This window comes from Cervus canadensis, chromosome 26 (assembly GCF_019320065.1).
Source record: "Cervus canadensis isolate Bull #8, Minnesota chromosome 26, ASM1932006v1, whole genome shotgun sequence".
Classification (NCBI taxonomy): Eukaryota; Metazoa; Chordata; class Mammalia; order Artiodactyla; family Cervidae; genus Cervus; species Cervus canadensis.
Window position 1 is genome coordinate 3,589,862 of NC_057411.1, and position 23,635 is coordinate 3,613,496.

Consider the following 23,635-nt stretch of genomic DNA (forward strand, 5'->3'; position numbering starts at 1 on the left):
GGCACTTGACTTGAGACTGAGGATGGCAAAACTCTCCCAGGATACCCCATCTCTCAATGTACGCAAAGAGACACGGGATCACCATTCCAAGCACATGTGTGATCGGAGAGTTAATTTTCTTTTTTCATTTTATGAGCTATTTTGGAGAATTTACTCTATCAAATTTGAGGAAGTTAATTTTGAGCTCTGAGAAAGCAGATCCTGCTTTCTTGTCTGCTGGTTTCCAAAACAGTTCTGCCAAAATTCTGCATGCAGTTACACTGCCGAAGGATAAGAGCGATAGAAGTCATGTCATGAAGCTGAGGATCACTGGGGGAAAATGCAAATCCACAGGCCTTCAAATCTGAGGCAGCATTCTCAAATGCTGAAGTCATCTCTTATTCACTCGGGGCCCTCAGATCTGCACATCGATGTATGAAATTGGAGGCTAATATGCAGGTATTGATTTCTCTAAGGGTGAGCGTCAATATTTACAATCCCAAGAGGTGGCAACTGATGGAGGCAAAAATCAAAGTCGAGCTGGCAACTGCCGAGGTCACAGTGAGCAATAATCCTGCTCTTCACAATACCGGTCAAAGCCTCGGCCTCCAAGTGGTGCCCCATTATTTAGATGAAAAGCAAATACTACATTTGGTCTTCTAGACACTACCAATCTCTATCACCTAATAGCCAGGCAATGTGAAACTCCAGGTAACTTACTAGATGTTTTCTACCACACAAGCTTGGTCAAATTAGTCAGCTCTGGGGACAGGGGGCTTTTTCAAACTAATTGCTCAAATCACCTATTCGTCCTTCAGTCCAAAAGCTTGTTCCCTCCTCTCTGTGTATATGAAACTGTCTCTCTGATTAGATCGCAACTCTTAAATCAGATTTCCTTTTTCCCCTCTCTCCGCATCTCCAGCAAACTACTCATTGTGTATGCTCAGCTGCTGCAGTGGTGTCTGACTCCTTGTGACCCCAAGGACTGTAGTCCGCCAGGCTCCTCTGTCCATGGGATTCTCCAGGCAAGAATACTGGAGGAGGCTGCCATGCCCTGCTTCAGGGAATTTTCCCGACCCAGAGATCGAACCCACATCTTCTGCACTGCAGACAGATTCTTTACCCACTCAGCAACCTGGGAAACCCAAACTATTCATTACAGCAAGGCAATTGCAAGTTTATAGGTCTTTTCCCCTTGGTCAAAGTGGGCTAGCTGAGGTAAACAACCATGCATTCCTCTCCTGGGCAGTCAAAGTTTGACTCCTCTGCTGGATAGTGAAATCATCAAAGCTACTCTAGTAATATCTATTGCAAGGATGGACAAAGTTGGAGCTTCATTTTTGCAGTCAGGGTCTTTCAGAAATCAGGCAAAACCTGGATCATTTCTATATTTAAAATGGGGAAAAATCCAAATTCTTAGTTTGAAGCTCCCTGTGTACACAAGGCCGGGACCAAAGTTCCCCCCGACTGGCCCTCCTCCTGATGATGTCCTCTTTGGGTCTGGCTGGGATAACAGGTCGTTTCAGCCCTGAGTACCCCACATGCCTCAGTGGCACAAGAATGTAACTCTTTCCCCTTACAGGAAAGGATAGCAGATTTGATGCCAACCAGAAGATGCATGAGTGTCAGGAGAGACAATGGTAAAATTGTGAGGTAGACTGTTTATATTGGGGGGGGGGGGTGCGTTCCTTCCTCTCTCCTTTTTCAAAACTTCCCCCCATTCTTGGCTATTTTCCCACTTCACATTCCCACTTCTTTCCATTTATTGTGTAACTAATTATTGAGTGCAAATATTTAACATCACAATTTAGCATCAAAATAAGATTGTGTACACAGAGATGAAACAGATCAGCAGGATCAAAAACATGTCAGCGTCCAAATATGCAGGATGTGTGTCCGCGGCTTGAAGAACATCCTGGAGATGATTTCAGAGCCTTCTTTTAAGAAATGCTGTAACGTCAACCCTCTTGATGGCATGGAAGATAACTCTGTGTGGAAAATCAAATTCTAATGACCCTGAGTTGAGAAGTATTATAGAAAAGTCATACTCTGTACAGGAAGAAGTTTTAGGAATACCTTACCTTGTGTAAGATATTTCACTTATGACTTCCCTTTTGCATATGCACAAAAGTTTTATTTGATGAAAGTTTGTGTCTAAATGAGGATTCTTTTAATATGCTTAAAATAAAAATTCAAAGCCTGATCATAATTTAATTTGCTATTTTCTTAGCAGTACGTAAAATCATGGTGCTTGTATTAGTTTGCCAAAGTGAAAGTGAAAGTTGCTCAGTCATGTCCGACTCTTTGCAACCCCATGGACTGTAGCCTGCCAGGCTCCATGGAATTCTCCAGGCCAGAAGACAGGAGTGGGTCGCCATTCCCTTCTCCAGGGGATCTTCCCAGCCCAGAGATTGAACCCACATTTCCCACATCGCAGGAGGATTCCTTACCACCTGCGCCATCAGAGAAGGCCTGCCAGGGCCACCGTTAACAAAGTAGCGCAAACTGAGCAGTTTAAATAACAGCAATTTGTTTTCTGGTAGTTCCGGAAACTGTCAAAGATGAAGATGTTGCTGGGGTTGATTTCTTCCGCGGCCTGTCCGCCTGGCTTGTGGATGGCCATCCACTCCCTATGCTATGGTCTTCTCTCCGTCCTGTCCGTGTCTAGATCCCCTCTTTGTATGAGGACACTCATCACATTGGGTTAGAGTTCATGCTATACCTCTTTTTAACTTAATGACCTCCTTAAAGACCTGATTTCCAAATACCGTTTATTTTGAGGTACTGGGGGTTAAGATTTCAATAATGAATTTTAGGAGAACACAATAACACTCATAACACTGCCTTACAATTGATGGCTTCTTAGTTCAATGAATGTTACAGCACAAACCTCAGAGGACTGTAATGATATTAAATGAGTCCCTGGAGCATAGGAAGTACTATGTGAGCCTTAACTGTTTATTGTTACCTACTTCACAGGGTGGTTGAGAAAGCAAAACAAGATACCCCTTGCAAAGTGCTTAGCACCAATCTTAGCACAGAGGGAGCGCTCCATCAATGTTGACTGCTATCTCACTATTAATTCGGAGCTATTATTATTTTTGAAATTATTCTCATACAAGTAAAGAAAAGTTACTGAGAAAAAATTCACCATATGCTTCAAAAATAGGAAATCTTTTTTTTTTTTTTTAATCTTGGAACTTAATGATGACATTGAACACCCTAGTGCACAATTAAGAAGCAAGAGCTGGTGGCCATGACTGCAGGCGTAATGCTTACAAGATTACTTTAATGTGCAAAAGTGTTTTGTAATTACCTAATTGTCTGGCACCATCTCAAGTCCTATTTTTTAACCCCTTCATGTCAAGACAAAGACATCTCCAGTGGGTGTGACCTACTGATACAAAATGCATTCAGCTTTTATGGCAGAGCCTTGAGACCACCAACAGCATCAAGAGATTAATAATTGGAGTAAGAAAGATAAATTTCTTTTATGAATAATTCAGCCTCTCATTAGAAATTAGAAACTTGAGAGCCCCAATACTTGGGAGAGTAAACAGAAACCTGCCTTTAATGGGCTGTAATTTTAAATACAAAGAGGATGCTGCCAGTTGTCACTTAGACAAGCTATAAACATACTTCTCAATGAAAAGAAACTCCCTCAAAATGAGATCACTCAATTGAGTCAGGTTTGAGACAAATAATGAGATGAATACATTTCTGATCTAGTTTAACAACTGTCTTTGTCATCATGAACAAGGTGATTAACTTCCTTATAGATAAACTTCTGAAGTTTTTCAGTCACACACATAAATTTTATATCTAAACTAGGCATTCCTCCACCAAGTCATACTTTAAGTTTGCTTCTTCTATCCCAAAGCCCAGAGCTTTTCACTGAATCCACCCTTATCAAAGTATCCCCCAAACCTCTAGAGCTTTCTAAAATATCAACAAGGGTAGTCTGCACTAACAAAATAAAACTAATGAAGGTGGTCCTAGGAAGAGTTGTGCATTTTACATCATGCCTTAGGTGTGCAAAACTCCAACCTTGGCCATCAAATACAAAGGAATGACTCAAATGATGGAAATTTCCATTCAAGTAGGAGGGAAGGATTTTATCAAGGAAATACAGTACAAGTTTGCAGGTTTCCATCTATAAAAGAATATATAGGTCTGCTGCAGAGACAAGTTGTGCTCATCAAGCCCATTTCATGTTCTTCCTGGGCACACAGCCAACCTCCTCTGCAGTAGGTGGGGCCATGTGACAGAGTCCTGGCCAATGAAATGAATGACATTTCCAGGCCTGGCCCTAAAGAAACTCCCAGAGCCATCCTCCACTCTCTCATCTACCATGTGCCACCTGGTTGGTGACGCAAGCCTGGAGACCACATCACTCAGGGTAAGTTTGAGAGAAAAGCCCTGAACATGGCAGAGCCATACTCTAGAAGGAGCCTGGATCCTTCCCACACATATTCTACTGTGACATGAGTGAGAAATGCACGTTCGCTGTGTTAAGCACTGAGATTTAGCAGTGATTTCTTGCAGCAGCTACAACTTTATTTACCATGAATACTACATGTATAGACTTTACTGAAAGGACTATTACAAGGATCAAATTTGTGTGTTTGCTTTTTTAATCTACTCAACAAGTGTTTGTTTCAAGTCCACCATGTAAGAGTTACTCTACTAGGAGCCAACTCCTGAAGCACTCTGATGATAGAGTTTAAGACCTTGGACTTTCAAATCAAAATAGGGATTTGAGTTCTGACTTCTTCACTTATCGGCTGTGTGACCTTGCTCATGTTACTTAATTTCTCTGTGCTTTAGCTTTTTCACCTGCAAGATGGGGGAATGATAGTATCTCCCTCATAGGGTTGTCCTGGGAATTAAAAAATCAATGTATGTAAAATCCTTAGCTCCTTATCTGGTGTATATCTCAATAAAAGTTGACATCATTGTAAAGTCTGGACAAAGCTCCACTTTTCCAAATTAAACATAACATGAATTATGGTGAATCTTCAAATTTATAAGTGCATTCTACTTGCATAACTATGAACCTCAAATCCAATGACATCTCTGAAAGAGACTGAAGAAAAGTGGCCATAAAGGCAGATTCCCAGCACTTGCCCTGGTTAGGACAAAGAGGCACACCCTCTGGCAGTGCATGCTTGGAAATCACAGTTTAGTCGAGGAAAAATAAAATTGCTGGTAAGGTTACTTGCAGATCTGGAAGAAGAAGAGAGGAAGGAAACGGCAGTTACAGGAGGGCTTCCTTCCCTCGGAGAGCCCCAGTGATATGTTTCCTCAGCACTCTAGGGCTTTCCCAGTAGGGTGGGTCCATTAAATAAATACATGTTTATTTTTCTTTACTTTTATAAAACCCAGTAATGCAAAGACTTATGTTTATTTAGTATTTTCCTATTTGTTTTCATAGCCAAGACATGTCTACTGGGTTGGGCAGTTCCTTGAGAAGATCCTATTTCCCTGTCCTGCCCCAGTCAAGAGTTCTTTGAAAAAGAAAACAAAATGCCATTTTAGAGGTATGATTAAATGAACTGGTATTCAGAGATGCCATTAACTTGGAGAAGGAGAAAAAGAAAAAAAAAACTACAAAGTAAAACCAAATGAAACTGAATAAGTTGGCATTGAAGGACCCCAAGCCTGGAAAAATCTTGTTTAAAAAGTTTAAATATGGTTTTTTGTGGGCCCGTAGTCCTGGTTTCAATTATCGATAGCTAATGAACATTACTTTTCTGATGTGAACAAAGGAAATGAAGAAAATGGGAGATCATGTTCAAACAGGCGGTAGGTAACTTGCTTTAGGGGAGAAGCAGAGATCCAAGCCAGGGTATAAATCGCCCATCTTTGCCTATTCAATGCCCATGGGTTTTACCAAAAAGGAGAGTTTGAGCAAAAATTCTAGGGCAAAGATTCTAAAAATGAGAAGGCAGCAGCTCCCTAAAGAGCTATCCAGGCAAGTAGCTAAATCTGTTTTCCATTACAAACTGAAGGGCTCACATTGTCCCAGACATCAAAAAAGGTCAGTATGAACTTTAAAACCTCCATTTTATTTACTCAGTGGTTTGCGCAAGACAGAAGACAGAGCCATTTGTAAGAAAGGATCTCAATTTTGTGACTCTAACCTTAAAAACTGGAGAAAGATAGGAACTTCCCCTTCTTGGCACTCCCCTGATGTGATCTGAGGTGGCCAGAAGCATCCTGGGCCTTTGTTCTCTGGGGGCGCAGAGAAGGGTCTGGGAACCAGCTGCCCTCAAGGGATTAGAGCCTGCAGTTTCTGAGAAGTCTTTTGAACATTCTTAAGCAAGGTGAACTAATCAAATTTTCTTTTTAGTGGTCTTTCATTTTAAACAAGACTGTTCTCCCATAAGTACTAACCGGGCCTGACCTTGCTTAGCTTCCAAGATCAGACGAGGTTAGGCATGTTCAGGGTGATATGGCCGTAGACAACACGACTGTTCTGAAGAAGGAAAATCTGTCTACTGCTGGAGTCAGAAAATCAGCCTTAACAAATGGAGTTAACTGATTACCATCAGAAACCATCTTAGCCCAGACTGGGCTCAGGCTAATAAAGAATTTCTTTAGCAGCCCCAGCAACCCCCAGGAGAAAGGGGATGACTCTGTTTTCATCTAATTTTCCACACATCTACGTTCCATGCCTGGGCTTCCGTGGTGGCTCAGATTGTACAGAATCTGCCTGCAATGCAGGAGACCTGGGTTTGATCCCTGGGTCAGGAAGATCCCCTGGAGAAGGGAATGGCTACCCAAGCCAGTATTCTTGCCTGGAGAGTTCCATGGACAGAGGAGCCTGGCAGGCTATAGTTCATGGGGTCACGAAGAGTCAGACATGACTAAGGAACTAACACTCACATTTCGTGCCTACGTTATGAATCTCTGTGACTGTCTCTGAGAAGTTTAGAACTGAACGAGAGAGGGAATTCCCTGGCCATCCAGTGGTTAGGACTCCGAGCTTCCACTTCAGGGCAGCAGGAGGCACGGTTTAATCCCACATGTTGCTCAGTGTGGCCAAAAAAAAAAGTTCTTAAAATGCTTCACCTTCAAACAAAATAAAACACGAAATTGAACAAGACCTCAAGAAGGTTACACAGAGGTAGGAAAACCCAAAACAAATCCTCGTCAAGGGGAACCTTCCAGGCCTGAAAGTAACTCAACAGGACTACCTAGCCACCACTCTTGACTGCTCATGGAACCTGAACTCCAATTTAGGACTGGAACTCAGGACTGAAACGCTGGAGAGAGGCAGCATTGCTAGGGTATTGGTCTGTGTGTGCCATGTATGGACTCAATTTAATCTTTACAACAACCCTATGAGTTAGGACAGTTATTATCCAATTGTATAAATTAGGAAATAGGATCAGGGAGTTTGGGTCATTTCCCCAAGGTCACAGAGCTAGTAGGTGGCAGAGCTGGGATTCAAACCCAAGGAGCATGACTCTAGAGTTCATAAACTTAACTACTAATTATACTATTTCTTCTATAATCTGGAACCCTTAAGATAAGAAGGAATAACTTCTGATGTTGAAAATGCAGGCAAATAGGTATTTTTGAGTGGCATAGCCTTCTTAGCACTCTTTACATCTCACTTCACAGGACTCCGTCGATTCATATAACAGGGGTCCCAATGTCTGGGATTTAATGCCTGATGATCTGACGTGAAGATGATGTAATAACAATAGAAATAAAGTACACAATAAATGTAACGCACTTGAATCATCCCCAAAGCATTCCCCTCCCTGCCCCAGTCTGTGGGAAAATTGTCTTCCATGACACTGGACCCTGGTGCCAAAAAGGCTGGGACCGCTGCGATAAGACCCTCCCCAGCAGCTATCCCCAGGTCAGTACATGCAGTTTCTCTGGGGCCTCATAGGACACCATCCCTCAGACATCACTATCCTGGCAGATCAAGCACCATGGGAGGAAGCAGCTCTCAGTCCTTCCAGCCCAATAAGAGTATTCACATTTTCCAAGATCCCTGATTACAAGCCTGAATAGAAAATTTGGTTTCTGATTAATAAGCATCCTTGCCTTTATGTTTCTACAGAAAGCACTTGTGCTAATAATACGATGCTTAATAATGAGATGTCTATCAAAGGAAGTGAAATGTCAATGGGGAAACAATGACGTTGGACCAAGTCTAAATGTCATGCCTTTTAAAGAGTCTTCACCCAAAAGGGTCCTGCCCAAATCACTGGTATTTATCAAAGGTGCTGCAAAGCAGAAATATTTGCTTTTCTTTCTCATCGGTGGTTCTAGGGAACTTTCCCATGTTTTAGAAAAGTCCTGGGCCTGAAAGTGCTCAAGCATCAGGCTGGCAAAGCTTGGCAGAGTAACACTGCTGCCAAGTTGAGGACAAATCTATTTGTCCCTCTGTTACCATTAAAACCTTCATCCCTACATTTAGAACCTGACACGTGCCAAACTGCCCAATTGTTCCTTGCCTGTCATTAAAGTGTGCAGCTAAGCACGGGGTTTGAAATACATCATCACAACTGTCCAAACACAAACCCCAGTGTATTCAAGAGTCCCAGAGAGGATAAGGGTGTGGGACTAAAATGATGTAAATTGGCCAAGACCCAAAATGCCATTTAGAATCAAGCACAGAAAAAATGGTGCCTGTGAAAAACACTGGATTGACACGTAAAGGCATCGAGGTTTGAGTCCCGTGTTTCCCGAGCCCTGGAGAGAGCCTGCCCCTGGCCTATGTGGCTCATTCTGAAGGGACAAAAAGAAAGTTCTGTTTTAGAAGACGCCTGGCCAGAAGAGTGCCAACAGAACAAGACCCCAGCAACATTGCGTCTGCCCAGCTCACCACTCGATGAAAACCAATCCAAGTCCAGTCACATCAGTGGGGTTTGGAGGTCATAGGATGAAAAAGGGCTGAAAGGGGCCTCTGGTTACTACAATAATAAATAAATAAACATAGTCCTTTTAACTTGCAATGTAATTTTACCAGGGAAGCTAAAACAAAGAAGCACTGTGCTCCGTAATCTAGTCTATCTGGTAGGGCTATGTCAAGTTATGCTGCAGTAACAAGCAACTCTAAAGTAGCAGTGGCATCATACAATAAAGATTTACTTCCCATCCTACTGCCTATCCATCACAATTCAGCTGGGAGGCTCCACTCACAAAGAGTCTTCAGAGACCCAGGCTGATAAAATAGCCAACATCTCCAAAAAGCCAGAGGGGGAAAAAAGCCCTGGAGGGTCTCAGAGTGGCAGCTGAATGACATGACCTGGAAGTAACACCAATTCAATGGCTAAAAACTCATTAGTCAGAACTACTTACATGGCTCCACCCAAATACAAGAAGGCCAGGACGTACAATCCTACCACTTGCCATGGATGACTATCACTGACACTCTTGATCACATCTCTAAGCATCGAAATTCAAACTCTTTGATTCGAACCTTCTATACATCATAACCTGAATACAGAAGCAGAGCTCACGGGCCCAACCTGCCTACAGGGTTGTTCCAGGCTTGAGAATGGAAAGCCAAGTTGTCTAGATTGCTCTATATAGCCTAAGACTCTTATCTTTGGTTGGCTATCCCCTTCTTACTCCAGAAGATATCAGAATCCCTGATTTAGTCACAGAATAATTGATTCCCTTGCTCATTTTTTTTTGGAGTCCTCCAGATTGGATAGAATTTGGAAACAAACCAAGTATTCTGGAGCCTTTCTGGCCCAGGCCCCTTTGCATTCTGGGTAGGAGAAAAACAGACCCCTGGAGCTGGGCAGGGAACCCAGGGAATAATTGTCAGACATTGGTTCTGATCCAGAATTACTGCTGGAGGTCTGTGAAGTCTTCAATATTTGCCAGCTGCCAGGGAATTCTCCTCTCCCAGGTGTGTGTGTCTATTTTTAGAATGTATGCAGATCTTGTGATCCATAAAACGTACATTCAGTTAAAAGAGACACTGAATTCATCCTATCATTACATATTTTCTCAATCAATAGCTCCTCAAAGAGCTTTCAGTGTAATTTCAAGGAGTGGTGAGGAGAGAGTGGTCTGTTAAATTTGGGGGAACGATTTAAAAGACATAAAGAGGTTCTTGTAGAAACCCCTGCTCTCCAGAAAGGGTACTTTATGAGGGTCTTTTTTTGGCATTCTCAGACCCTTTTGGCAAAATTTCTAAGACAAAGGAAAGCCATAGACAAACATTTCGATAATTGATTCTGAAGCTGAAATTTGCCTTCTAGGAGAACTATCACATTGAGGGTGGGGTGAGGTTATAGGGTGGGGAGCATTTTAAGAACGTCAGTCTAGAGCTCTGTGTAAACACAACCTCTGCTTGCTGGCAGGTCGGTGTAAGTGACGTTTGGTCAAGGGGCATCATGAGAAGCGTTAAATCAACAATTGTAGAGCTAGAAAGGGGAGGTGGGGGTTGTACACACACACACCCTCCAATGTTCACTGTGATAACTGAATGTCTGTCATCACTTACTCCAGGTATATCAGAGGGACCTACCCACAGTTATAAATGGAGGGAAAAGCAGGTGAACATTAGGATCATGGCAACATCTCACCTCCCGAGTTTCTGTTATGTTAGCATAGATGACAACCACTCCCATCTGTGGGGTGACTGCTGATGGTGCAGGGTAGGGAATCAGAACAGCCTTTTTAAGTCCATCTTGTTCATATACCTAGTCAGTGCTCCCGCTATTCTTGGCAGGATTTTCTGGAAGAGTTGAAGGAGGCGTTACTGAGTCATATATGCCAGTTGCACACACATCCACCATCTGAGGAAAACCTCCCTGTTGATCGTCTTCCCTCTGAAAGTGGCCACAGCTCATCACATGAGCTTTGCAGAAGAAATTAGCCTGCTGTACCCGTCACCGAAGAAAGGCAGAAAGGTTTGTTCCCAAAGTTCAAGGTAGCCCCTCAGCTCTGAGGCCATCTCTAAACTCTACTCCCAAGAGGCAGAACATGCTGGGTAACTATCAAATCCTCACACTGGGGAAAAATCAAAGGCAGGTGAACCACAGGAGAGCCTGTTGCTTTAGACTAGCCTGCTAGTCACTGCTCCTGGAAGCTCAAACACATGCTATTGTTGGAATTTCTGGGAACCAGAGTGACCCCATCGCCAGTAAGACCAGGGGAGTGACTTCCTGCATTACTCTGAGTCCCCAAGTGTCTTTGTAATTAGCTTACATTGGTCAGTACATGTGACTCTTCCCTTTGTTTTTCTCTGTGGAGATCCATCAGCGTCATTTTTGTTGTTCAGTCGCTAAGTCATGTTCGACTCTTTGCGACCTCATGGACTGCAGCACGGAAGGCTTCCTTGTCCTTCACCATCTCCCTGAGTTTGCTCAAACTCATGTCCATTGAGTGGGTGATGCCATCCAACCATCTCATCCTCTGTCATCCCCTTCTCCTCCTGTCTTCAATCTTTCCTAGTATCAGGGTCTTTTCCAATGAGTCTTCACATCAGGTGCCCAAATTACTGGAGCTTTAGCTTCAGCATCAGCCCTTCCAATGAATATTGAGGGTTGATTTCCATTAGGATTGATTCGTTTGATCTCCTTGCAGTCCAAGGGATTCTCAAGAGTTTTGTCTAACACCACAGCTCAAAGGCATCTTTTCTTCAATGCTCAGCCTTCTTTATGGTCCAACTCTCACATCCATACGTGACTGCTGGAAAAGTCATAGCTTAGACTATATAGACTTTTGTTGGCAAAGTGATGTTTCCGCTTTTTAATATGCTGTCTAGGTTTTTCTTTGCTTTTCTTCCAAGGAGCAACGTCTTTTTTCATTTCATGGCTGAAGTCTCCATCCACAGTGATTTTCAAGCCCAAGAAAATGAAGTCTGTCACTATTTCCATTTTTTTCCCCATCTATTTGCTGTGAAGTGATGGGACCAGATGCCACAATCTTAGTTTTTTGAATGTTGAGTTTTAAGCCAGCTTGTTCACTCTCCTGTTTCACCTTTATCAAGAGGCTCTTTAGTTCAGGGCTGAGAAGGAGACAAAGACAGAAGGGGCTGGTCTGCAGGACATGAGGAAAGCTCCCACCGCCATCCTGAGCAAAGCCAGGATTGGGACAAAGGTATAGTTCAAGCCCCAGACCCCTGGGGCCAGCGAGCTCCAGCTCCCCGGGGAAGCATCTGCCACCTGCCCAAGCAACGGGAGCAGGAGGGCCAAAGGCAGACAGAACACAGGGAAACGAGCGCACTTCCCTGATGCAAAGAGGCCGCCCCTCTTCAGAGGCTCCTTGGGAGCAGCTGTAGATGGAGAAGGAGCAGCTGAAGGGGAAAATGTCTGGGTTTCACTTTCTGTGTTTGGGGTAAACCCAAGGGCCCTTTGGAGTAAAAAAAAAATTACTGGAGTCAAGGAGCACTGACAGCTGGAGTGACTGCCCCTCGGCTCAGCAGGCTGTCTTCTGGGAAGATCAGGATCCCAGAGCCCGTCTGCCAGTACTCGGCGCTGAATGGCCGCGGTCAGTGATGCGCAGGCGCAGAAGTGACGCAATGCGCGGGCCCTAGGGTAGGTCTGGAGTCTGACTCCGAGAGAGGGCAGGGCCTGCAGGCAGCCTGCAGAGGGGACCAGGACTCCAGGAGCTGATGGAGTGAACCCAAGTGAAAAGAAAAGACTTAGGAGGGTTTGAAGGACAGCAGAGCGTCTCCTTGCCAGTGAAGCAGCTCCTCGAGCAAGGGCGCGGAAGTCCCTACAGTGGGAGTCGTGAATCTGCCTCTGAACCAAATCCCAAGCTGATTCCAAGGCACGTGGTGCCCTGAGCCACATTTTGACTGATGGGAGGTTTTACAGGACAGACGTGTGTGTCCTGTGGACATAGGAAAATACATTTTTCAATCTTCAAATGTTTTGGTAAGCTCTTCCAGGTCACTATATCTTCTTCTCAGGCACAATGGCAGGACCTAAAGAAAGAAGAAAAAGTGCCTCTGGGGGGGCAGGGAGACCCCTGGGAGTCCTGTCCTAATGGGGTCGCGGGCCAGCCACCCGAGAGAGCGGAGCCCCATGCTTGAACTCAACCAGACTCGACTATGGAAACTTCTGTGGGCAGTGTTTGCACGCCTGCCAGCTCACACACTCCCACGCAGATCTGCCCTTGCTCTTGCTGACTGTGAATCTGTGAAATGACGATCAGTGGTGTGAAGACCTGATCCTCTGCCTTAGGGTCTTGCCCTTACACTATCACTAAGCCTGCCCCATGAGTTGTGACCTCTGTGTTCCTGAAACTGGGGTCTGACTAATTTTTAGGAATCCTAGACATTTTTCCTTTGGGGTTTTGTTTTCATGATCGTATAAAACAAAAGTTTTACCAGTTAAAAATAACACTTTTCTTTTGGAGTAAAGATTCTCATTTGAAAGTTTTCTTCCACAGAATTAAACTTGATTTTTTTAAAGTCAGTGTTTCTCCAGCTATGGTCTCCAGAAATATTAGGAGACCTTCATATACATTCTCTGGGATCTATATGAATGGCCTTTTCTTTTTTCCATTAAAAGTGAAAACTATCATTTTAGAGAGTTGCAATGGAACAGTAGTTTTAAATATAGGATCTAGAAATGAAATTCTCCTTGGCTTATAATGACGTTAGGTGGAAAATCTCCAAGGTTGAAATACATCATGTGCCAATTCATTTGAATTCAATTCAATTCAACAACTGTTTATTGAGCTGTGGTCCTAATGCTATAGTCGGCACAAGGGAATAGAGGGCTCTGAAGTTCCTTATGTACTTGGAAGAGAGTTATTGCCCAAGAAGCAATGAGAACGTTCTCTCTGGAGGAGTCAGGAAGAGCTTCTTAGAAGGGTGAATTCACCATGATGACTTGCAAAGAGGGAGCGAGAAAGGGGGAGAGGGAGAGAAAGGGAAAGATAGACTGAATATGACAGATGCGAGCAACGGCATGAACAAAGACACAGCCTGTAACTTGGTGTGACCAGTGCCCAGGGTTTGGGGGCAGAGAGTGTGAGAAAGTGGATAAACAGACAAGGACACATGTGCCGTGCTGAGGAGCTTGGGCCCACTGGCAGGAGAATTTGACAACTCTTCTGGGTTTTAATGCCTTTCCAGGATCTCTCTCCCTGTACGCCTTTATTACTCTGTTTTGTCTGGAAAGTTTGAACATGCTCAAGGGCCGTGTTTTACTGGTCTCACACTCCTAGGTGTAAAGAAGTTAAAAAAAAAAAAGGAGACATAATATATATACATTTTATACACACACACACACACATATATATCATCCTAGTAGTGGCATCAGAATTTCATTTGGAGAAAGACATGAATGTCTTTGTTGGAAAAAAATATGTTGACAAAGCCTTGGGATAAATTCCAAATATCTGAGAATTTGTGATTTTAAATATCAGAAGAGGGGAAATACTTTTGCATAACTGGGGAGAGCGGATTTGGGGTTAGGCGCAGGTCTCAGTCAAAAGAGAGCAGTTGAGAAGGAAGGAAAAAGCAATATGGGAAATGGTAGAAGGATTAAAAAAAAAAAGCAATATGGGAAATAGTGGAAGAATATCTCCCAACTCAACAAATCTTGAGGAACATCTTTAAAAATCCATTAGTGCTATATAAGAGTGGTGTTTTGTGGTGGGATATTGAGGCCATGCTTGAATTTCAGGACAAATTTGAACTGGGGTGTACAATGGAAGGGGCACAGCAGAATGTGTTGTGGAACCTGCTGCTGCTGCTAAGTCGCTTCAGTCGTGTCCGACTCTGTGCGACCCCATAGATGGCAGCCCACCAGGCTCCCCCATCCCTGGGATTCTCCAGGCAAGAACACTGGAGTGGGTTGCCATTTCCTTCTCCATTGCATGAAAGTGAAAAGTGAAAGTGAAGACACTCACTGGTATCTGACTCTTAGCAACCCCATCGACCACAGTCTATCAGGCTCCTCCATCCATGGGATTTTCCAAACAAGAGTACTGGAGTGGGGTGCCATTGCCTTCTCCCGTTGTGGAGCCTGAGGTGGCCCTAAATACATAAGCCATTGGGACTGTACAGCCATCTTGGAAAGGGCCTGGGTTTCCCCAGGCTATGGTTCTGAACTAGATTTGAGGGGTGAACTGGTTAATTTTATGCGTCAACTTGGCTAGGCTATGGTGCCTCCAGTTATTTGGTCAAAAATCAGTCTGGGTATCATTGTAAATATCTTTTTAGATTTGGTTAGCATTTACAGTCAGGAGACTTTGAGTAAAGCAGATTACTGTCAATAATATTGGTGGGCCTTATCCAATCAGTTGAGGACCTTAGGAGCAAAGATTGAAGTTTCCAAAGAGGAAGCAACTTTGCCTTAGACTGCAAGTTAGAAACCCTGCCTAAGTTTCCCACCTGTTGGCCTGCGCTGCAGGTTTGGACCCAAGACTGCAACATTAACTCTTACCTGAATTTCCAGCCAGCCAGCTTGCCATTTGAATTTCAAATTTGACAGCCCCAAAATCACATGAGCCAATTCCCCAAAAATGTCTGACTCTTGAGAGAGAGAGAGAGAGAAAATCAATTTTATTTCTCTGAAGAACCTTAATGCAGGGGGCAAGGTGGCCCCAAATGATATCCAGGTGACACAGAGCTATAGAGGGCAGCAGTACATATTTCCAGATCCTGGGCAGGAGCTAGCCTTGGTAGAACAGAAAGGTAAATGAACTCTAGTCAAAGATACCCATGATTATCTGCATCAGCTCTGGACTTCTTAATATGGGAGAAAAACATACCTCTACTTGTTTATTCCAATCTGACCAAATTTCCTGCCACTTGCTGCTGACTGCACCTCTGCCTGAGACTGCCACAACCTCAGCCACTGATGGGTTAGGCAATGCCATTGTTTCCAGATAGGAAAAAGAAGAGTGAGGGGCCTGAAGACCTCCCTGACTTTCTCAGTAGGCTTTTTCCAAATAACAAATTAGCTGAGCTTAAATAATTACACCAACTTGTCACCACCTTGAATACTGGAGAGGTAAATTTCTGTGGGTTAGGAAGGAGAATTTCGTGGAGAAGTGCTGAGGATATCATCACGAGATGGAAACGGGAGGGAGTTAGAGGGTATTTTACACTATAAATGATGGTTTAAAACATAAAAGCATAGCTTAAAAAAATAGGAAATTCACTCAAAATAGTATGTGGTGCGCTTAGTCGCTCAGTCATGTCTGACTCTTTGCGACCCCATGGACTGTATAGCCCATCAGGCTCCTCTGTCCTTGGGGATTCTCCAGGCAAGAATATTGGAGTGGGTTGCCATGTCCTCCTCCAGGGGATCTTCACAACCAGGGATCGAACTCCATATCTCCTGTATTGGCAGGCAGATTCTTTACTGCTGAGTTACCAGGGAAGCCCTGTGAGTAATATAGAAGGGACAAAAATAAGTCCTGAACCACACGGAATGCCTAGAGAATTAAGAATGACTCCATAATGAAGGAGACATTTGAGCTGGGCTTTGAAGTTTAAATAGGAGTTTTGCGGTGAGAGAAGGAGGAGGACCATTTCCATCTCCTGCATCTGCATGTCTGGAAACACAAATATTAAAGGAGAGCTGGCCCATTCCAATGTCAAAGAAGGCTTCTCTGAGGAAATCTCCCTTGGGGTGAGATGTGGGTGAGTAAGAGTTGATGAGGAAGGAAGAGAATTCAGAGGGACCCAAAGATGCAGAGGCCCTGTGGAAGGTGGAGAATGACAGGCAAAGAAGGGTGGAAATGGAACTCAGATCATAATGTGGAGAGTGGTGTGAAATGAGGCTGGGGACATTTTTAGGGAGTCAGGATGATACAGGGATAGACAACGTTAAAGAGGCTTTTCTCTTCTCTTTTTCCTAAAATCAGTGAGAAGTAATTGAAATATTTTCTGTAATGGACCATGTGATCATCTTAACTACTAACAATCTGAAACTCTCAGACTAAATATCTGCAGCTTTTCCCATGAGCCCTGAGATTCTTAGTTCCCACTGCCAGCATTCTAAAGCCAAGCTGTAGGCTCAATGGCCGGACTCACCATCAGTATCAGAATATCATGCCATCTCCAGTAGCCACATAATTCTTCTCCATCAAGACTGGCACGCTGGCAAACTTTAATAACTGCCAGGTCTAATTCTGAACAGACATGGCCCTTTAGACTTGCAAAGGGAGCCCTTTCCCCTCCAGGGGCTGCCCTGTTAGTCTCTGAATGACATCCTATGAAACCAAGTGTTAGACAAAGCACCAGCAAAAGATGCAAATAATAGTAGGAGGCAATAATATCTACACATAATGCAGTCTCTGAGAAACAGGGTCTGGAGCCCAGCTCCAGACTGGGCTGCTGCACTGATGGCTGCATTTTATTCTGACCCAACTGAATATGTCATTTCCCACAGTTAGGATGTCAGTCTGTGATCTGAATTTCCAAGCATGTTGCTTGTACCCTCAGCCATTAGCTTGGAGCAAGGTGAGAATTTTAGCATGCATAGCAGGGCTTGTCTATTAAGTGTTGTAGGTAAGGAAGACACCTTGGATTTTGGCCTAGTCGAGGAGTTGCCTTTATTTTTTCATTAATATCATCTTCCTTATAAGAACATGTTGACACAAACACACACACTACACACACTGGACGCACAAAGAAAATTCTTGAAGGCTTCCCAGTGAGGGTCTCTTAAGAAGTAAAGACCTCAGAAGCACATTTTATCTAAAAGGCAAAAGCTGAGCTGGGGGATTAGAGAGAAGAAGGCTAGGGCTAAGGAAAGCTATAGCAGACACGCCATGATTCTTCGGGAACCTCAGATTTTCCTCTAGGGAAAGAAGGACTCAAGGTCAAATGGAAAAGCATGAGAAAAAATGAAACCATGGCTTGTCTTAAATTGCAAGCAGCTATTTTAGAAATGCTTCTCTGTACTGTTGGTAAAGGGTAGGGGCAACTGGGTTCTATTCCAGAAACCTGCCTAGAATATGGAAGTGAATTTTGAAAGCAAACAAAATCCGTTTTGTCTTCAAACTTCAAAAGGCTTGAAGTTCTATATTCCTGGTTCTCTTCATATTCAAACTGCTTACTTGGCCCTTGCTTTGCCCTGTGGCAAACAAGCTTCTTGAACACCAAGGCTAGTTTGTGACATTAAGAAGTGAGCATGTAAACAGCTTAAGTGCAGCAAGTGGGTCAGTCTTTTTAAAAGAACTCAGTCTTGCCATACAACCAAAAGATAAGCAGAATTTTCTGACAACACTGAGAAATGGGGAATATATGATTTCCTGCCTCTACCACCCACCCCAATCAGAAGACCACCTTCTCCTAACCTTCCCCATTCTAAGCATTCTTGTTCTTCTCATTCTCCTTACTCTTAGCAAACATTTCCTTAGATGCTTTTGCCCAATGATAGCATTTTGGGATTAAGAATATTCCCTCTCAAAGCAGCAGGGAGAACATGGCTTGTTTGCAGGTACAAGTTCTGGCATTTTAGTTATGCTTCTGTTGAGTATTGGCTGTATACATGTATAACTGTCCTTTTTGTTATTGCTGATTGGGCCCCATGATGGGCATATGATTTCCCTTCTTGCATCTTTTCTTCACAGAATGAGTCTGTCCTATCCCAGAGCAATTGTGCTTAGTCTGTATGGCTTGGGTCGAGTTTCCTTCCCCCTCCCATCCCACCAGAAAAGTCACGTGGCCTGGCCTTCATCAATCCCAGCAGGTATTCCAAGATTCTTTGCAGTGATCAGCTCAGAGATATGTGGCAATTGTTGACATTTGGAGTTTCTTGACTCTCTTTGATTGCAGTTTTCTGTGCCCTGTTGCGATAAAATTCAGTTAATACGGTAATTAGTGTTCTCTTTTGTTCACAAACAACATTAAAATTGAAAATGGATGTGCATAAACAAATATTTCCTCATTTTCAGTGACTGATTCAGGAAGATCTTTGCTCATAAATGGAAGCTTGACTCAGGTGAGACCTCCTGGAACGCCACAGGGTTTTAAAAGACAAGTCCAATCAATATAAGTTTACAAAAATAAACTCTACCCTCCCATTCAAAGTACACATTGTGTGCTAAGTCGCTTCAGTCGTGTCCAACTCTTTGAGACCCAATGGACTATAGCCTGCCAGGCTCCTCTGTCCATGGGGATTCTTAAGGCAAGAATACTGGAATGGGTTGCCATGCCCTCCTCTAGGGGATCTTCCAGACCTAAGGATAGAACCTGCATCTCTTATGCCTCCTGAATTGGCAGGCAGTTTCTTTACCACTAACACCACCTGGGAAGCCCAAAGTACACATTATTTGACCTAGTGAAATTTGCACACATGCTATTTGTTTGTGGGGTTGTTTTGCTTGTTTTTGTCAAAAAACCTTTTGCCACTAACAACCCTTAAAACATCCCTCTTTTTGGGTTATAGATACAATCCCCCTTCCATACAGTTTGGATTATGGAAGACTATTTATGGATCCATGATTTATTAGCAAATCCACAATGTCAACATAAAAGCAACGTTTATGATTTTTCTCTCCACTTTCAATTTAAAAGGAAAATTGTAATAGTATACTTATTTTCAGTAGTCCTTTCACATTCATTGCTTAGGAGATATGATGGGGTTAATAATTTGGAGGGGGGGAGGTCTCAGAAATTAGCAAAGTGGTCATAGGTTAAAATGACTGGGCATGGTTGCTTTTGCCATTTTTGATGTACAGAAAAATAGGCATTGTTTATTTACTTATTGGCTGTGCTGGGTCTCTGCTGCCACATGAACTTTTCTCTAGTTGTGGAAAGAAGGGGCCCCTCTCTCTAGTTGCTGTGTGGGCTTCCCACAGCGGGGGCCTCTCTCAACAAGGGCTCCAGGGCACGCAGGCTTCAGCAGTTGCAATGCACAGGCTCAGTAGCTGTGGTTCCCAGGCTCTAGAGCACAGGTTCAGTAGTTTTGGAGCAGTGGCCCAGGTGCTTGGTGGCATGTGGGACCTTCCTGGGATAGCGACTGAACCCATGTCGCCCACATTGGCAGGCAGATTCTTTACCGATGAGCCATCACAGAAGCCCAAGGTACTGTTTTTGTTTAAGAGTCAAGCTTTGTTCTAATTTATGCAATTAACTGAAAAAAAAAAAAAGTCAAAAGTCATATTTAAATAGTAGTTTGCCCTCTGGGAAACTTGGGATCAGAAGAGTTTAAAACTAGTTAACAGATTTGGAGCAGTATTGGTGTCCTAAGTTTGGTTTCCATTTCCTGGGTAGACACTTATTGTGGTGAAGAAAAAGGGAAGAAACGTTTGTTGATGCCCTTGTGTGCAGACTCCTGAAGAAGGAGAGAGGCTGCATTGGGTAGATGCTACCTACTTGACTGCTAAAGCCCATTCCAGCTCTGAGAGTCTGGCTATGAGGCTATGAATTTTCTTTTTATATATGTGGCAAGCAACCTTGATTATAATTTGACTTCTCACACAGCTTGCTTTTAGGGAAAAGCTGTGCTGGCCAGAGGACATGCATATCTCATCTTCTTTGCAGCTAGTATATTACATTTTTGTTAAGAGCACAAACCCAGGAGTCGGAGACACCTGGGTCCCCATTCTGCCTCTGCTTTTTCACCAGCTATATGATTCTAAGCAGTGTCTACACTTCTGAGCCTGTTTTGTAAGTCTATAAAATGAGGACAGTAATGAATGTCTTCCTCACTCAGGTGTGATATGAGTAAATGACATAATACATGTAAAGTGTTTAGAACATACCTTGGAACATGATTCATTTATTATACTTCTATCATAAACAAATCAGAAGGCATTCTGATTTAAATATTTTCTTTAAAAGATATTTTTAAAGAAAAATCTCAAACACAGAAGCAGAGGATTGTATAAAGAAGTCTCATGTACCCATTACCCAAAAGTCAGAAAATAGTAATGGCCATTTTTGTTTTATTAACGTCCCTGCTCACACCCTTTCTCTGCCACCAGCCACCCCCAGCAAATTCCAAACATGAGTAACTTCAGCTGAGATCTATATGCTTCTTGATAAGAGACAGTCTCCTTTTAGGGCGCCTCTAAAAGACCACCCTACTCTCCCTGTGCTGTCAAGTGAGACCCTTAATCATTGTAGTGAATTTTCCTAGGTGACCTTTCCTAGATGTGTTCCAGAGAACATTTTCCCACAGTGTGTTCATAGGTTTTATGGCAAAAGATCCACGTTCTCTGATCAAGAAAATTCTCAAATTGTTGAATTAAAGAACACCATCTTGCTTTATTCTGGATGCTTTTCAGATCTTTTAATAGGTTCTTTCACCACCGTCTCTATGAAGTGAATCTCGGTCATATATAACTCTGCAACCACCTTTCCCAGAAGCACCCTGGGGAACAAGTGCTCTGACCAAACAACAAGTGTGTCTGGGGACACACTCTGACCAACACAGAACAAACACCACTTCATAGCCAGATGGTCTGCTCCAGGTCACAAATTTGCATTTTCTTTGAGTTTCCAGAATTGCCATTTGGTTAGTGTAACTGGAAGCCAAAATCTTGAATTCTAGGACCACACTGTCCCCACTGCTAAAGGAGAAATGGTATAGATTCTTTGCCTGCATTGACATATAGGGAAGAAATAGATTTAAGAGAGGTGAGAGAAGCCTGAATGGAATTAAACCGAACGTAAAATGCAACGTCTTGACCAGCTCCCCGAACCTGAACTCCTAAGCAGTCACGGTCTATATAACATAATCCTGTGAACTCGAGGCCCTATTTATTTACTCAGCCTTTGGACTACCAGCATTAGACTGGAATTTTTATTTAGTGACTTAAAGAAGGGGAAAAACAGGACACCTGGGGGATCTTGGAAAACTCTGGAGCCAAAGTGCCCTCTGAGGAATGCCATCAAGAACACACATAACCTGTTTGGTTGTGGAAATACTCTGTCGGCATGTGTGTCTCTGGGAATGTTGCCCTTCAGCTGATGCTAAGATACTGTCCTCAGGAGAAAGGAAGAAATTGTGAGGTGACAAGGTGGACACCACCGGAGATCACCACGTCCACTGCCCTCCTGCCGGGAACTTGGGAGATTGTACTTGTCCATCCTCGTGCAGTTGAATAGATCCATTTGACTAGCTCTGGCCAAACATGAGCAGAAGCACGTTAGTCCTGTAGGATGGGTTACTGAGAGCCCGCAGCATGCTTCTCCAGCCTTTCGTGTCCTCCCCTCAGTGATCAGGGTCTCATCTGCACATTTCAGATACAAAATGGAGCAGCACCTATCAACCTGAGCAGAGCCCTCCGTGACCCAAGATAAACAGAGTGTGAATAAGAATAACACCGTCCTGTGTTTAAGCCACAGAGACCTGGGGGTTAATTTGATAACAAAGCATAAGTCATACTTCCTGAGAGAAGATTTCCCAGAGATCTGCTGATTCAATAGTTCTGGGGAGCCACAGGAGGGCCTAGCACTATGTTGAAAGGAAATCTTACCCAGTATTTGCACTCCCGGACATTTACTACAGATAAATGAAAATTTATGTGTACACAAAAGACCATAGCAGCTTCACTTGTCATAAACAAATCTGGAATGCCCTTCATTAGATGAATGGCTAAATAAACTCTTATATCCATGTCATGGGATACTGTGTTGTGCTAAGTCACTTAAGTCATGCCCGACTCTTTGCAATCCTATGAACGGTAGCCTGCCAGGCTCCTCTGTCCATGGGATTCTCCAGGTAAGAATGCTGGAGTGGGTTGCCATGCACTCCTCCAGGGGATCTTCCTGACCCAGGGATTGAAGCCTCATCTCTCACATCTCCAGCATTGGCAGGGGGGGACTTTACCACTAGTGCCACCAGGGAAGCCCTTCTGGAATACTACTCAGCAATGAAGAACAACTATTGAAACTACTGATATGACTTACATGGGTCTCAAGAACATTATGCTGAGTGGAATAAAAAGCCAATATCAAAAGATTATTTACTGTATGACTCCATATATACAATCTGCTCATAATGACAAAATTATGGAGATTGAGAATATATTAGTTATTGTCAGAGTAGGGAGAAGAGTGGGTAGGCATGACTATAAAGCAATGCAAAGGAAGAGCTCTGCAGTGATGGAAAAGATTTGATTGAAGTAGTGATTACTTGAATTTACACGTGTAATACAATACATGTAATACAATACATGTATTAGCAGGGCAAAGGCTAATAGAGTTCTGCCAAGAGAATGCACTGGTCATAGCAAACACCCTCTTCCAACAACACAAGAGAAGACTCTACACATGGACATCACCAGATGGTCAACACCAAAATCAGATTGACTATAGTCTTTGCAACCAAAGATGGAGAAGCTCTATACAGTCAGCAAAAACAAGACCAGGAGCTGACTGTGGCTCAGATCATGAACTCCTTATTGCCAAATTCAGACTTAAGTTGAAGAAAGTTGGGAAAACCACTAAACCATTCTGGTATGACCTAAATCAAATCCGTTATGATTATACAGTGGAAGTGACAAATGGATCTAAGGAACTAGATCTGATAGACAGAGTGCCTGAAGAACTATGGACGGAGGTTCATGACATTGTACAGGAAGCAGGGATCAAGATCATCTCCAAAAACAGAAATCCAAAAAGGCAAAATGGTTGTCTGAGGAGGCCTTACAAATAACTGTGAAAAGAGGAGAAGTGAAAAGCAATGGAGAAAAGGAAAGACATAGTCATTTGAATGCAGAGTTCCAAAGAATAGCAAGGAGAGATAAG